Source organism: Anomaloglossus baeobatrachus, chromosome 8 (genome assembly GCF_048569485.1).
Source record: "Anomaloglossus baeobatrachus isolate aAnoBae1 chromosome 8, aAnoBae1.hap1, whole genome shotgun sequence".
Taxonomy (NCBI): domain Eukaryota; kingdom Metazoa; phylum Chordata; class Amphibia; order Anura; family Aromobatidae; genus Anomaloglossus; species Anomaloglossus baeobatrachus.
The window spans coordinates 59,325,544-59,327,654 of record NC_134360.1 but is presented as its reverse complement, the minus strand read 5'-3'; positions in this window follow the sequence as shown (position 1 = coordinate 59,327,654).

The window sequence follows — 2,111 nt, the reverse complement described above, 5'->3', positions numbered from 1 at the left end:
GCCGGCAAATCTACGTCACCATGGAGACAGCTGCTGATTGGCTGTACGGGGCAACGTCATGACGTACAACGGGTGCGACGGGCGGGAAGATCGACAGAAAAGGAGACGTTGGCCGAAAGCGTGTGTGACGTCATAACTGTACAGTATCTTCGTAACGTACGGTACATAGCTCCAGTGATTGATTTATTATCTATGGGCTTTATACGTTACACAACAGCGGAAGAAGGAAGTATTGAACTCGTCACCAATTTTTAAGTAAATATTCTAAAGGTGCTACTGACATGAATTTCTCACCAGATGTCAGTAACAACCCATCCAATCCACACAAGCAAAGAAATCCATAGACGTCCATAAATAGTTATGTGGGAAAACGTATTGAATATGTGACTGACATTTAACTCCTTCCTGTCCAGCGTCACATTATGAGATAACTCTGGAACGTTTCAAGAAATATACAAGACCTGTTACTTTAAGGACCTATTCACATTTAAAGGACTCTGAGGTGCCAATATAATAGAAACGCCCCCAAAAGTGACCCCATTGTGAATTTATCTATGGCTGCAGTGACTATTTTGTAGCATCCATGCCACGCTCTTGTTATGGAGAATTACAAATATGCCAGGTTAGTGCCCATCCATTGTGCCTACAGATATTATAGTGCCCCCATACAATGTGCCCCCTTATATTGTAGCGCCCCCATACGTTGTGCCCCCATATATTGTAGTGCCCCCATACATTGTGCCCCCATATATTATAGCATCCCCAAATATTATAGCGCCCTATATATTGTGCCACTATATATTGTAGCTCTCCCATTCATTGTGCCCCCATATATTGTAGTGCCCCATACATTGTGCCCCCATATATTGTAGCGCCCCATACATTGTGCCCCCATATATTGTAGCGCCCCATACATTGTGCCCTCATATATTGTAGTGCCCCATATATTGTGCTACCATATATTGTATCGCCCCCACACATTGTGCCCCCATATATTGTAGTGCCCCCATACTTTGTGGCTCCATATATTGTTGCGCCCCCATATATTGTAGCACCCCATACATTGTGGCTCCATATATTGTAGCACCCCATATATTGTGCCGCCACATATTGTAGCTCCCCCATACATTGTGCCCACATATATTGTAGCTCCCTATACATTGTGCCCCCATATATTGTAGCGCCTCCATACATTGTGCCCCTATATATTGTAGCACCCCCATATATTGTAGCGCCCCATATATTTTGCCACTATATATTGTAACTCTTGCATTCATTGTGCCCCCATATATTGTAGCGCACTCATACATTGTGCCCCCATATATTGTATCTCCACCATACATTGTGCCCCCATACATTATAGCGCCCCCATACATTGTACCCCCATATATTGTAGAGGCCCATACATAGTGACCCCATATATTGTAGCTCCCCCATACATTGTGCCCCCATATATTGTTGCGCCACCATACGTTGTGCCCCCATATATTGTAGAGCCCCATACATAGTGCCCCCATATATTGTAGTGCCCCCATACATTGTTACATTGCGACCCCATATATTGTAGCTCCCCCTTACATTGTGCCCCCATATATTGTAGCATCCCCATACATTGTGCCCCCATATATTGTAGCGCCCCCATATATTGTTACATTGTGACCCTATATATTGTAGCTTCCCCTTACATTGTGCTCACATATATTGTAGTGTCCCCATACATTGTGCCGCCCATATATTGTAGCACCCCCATATATTGTAGCGCCCCATATATTGTAGCTCTCCCATTCATTGTGCCCCCATATATTTTAGCGCCCCCATACATTGTGCCTACATATATTGTAGCGCCCCATATATTGTGCCCACATATATTGTAGCTCCCCCATACATTGTGCCCCCATATATTATAGCGCCCCCCATACATTGTGCCCCCATATATTGTAGCGCCCCCATATATTGTAGCGCCCCCATACTTTGTGTCCAGCTTCTGTTCTGGAGACATGCACCCCATAAAATGTTAAGTGTGCTTTCCCCGCTACAATTATGCCACACACGTGGCCACTTACTGCGGGTTCGCACACTTTGGGGCTCAGAAATAAGGGGGAATTTAGATC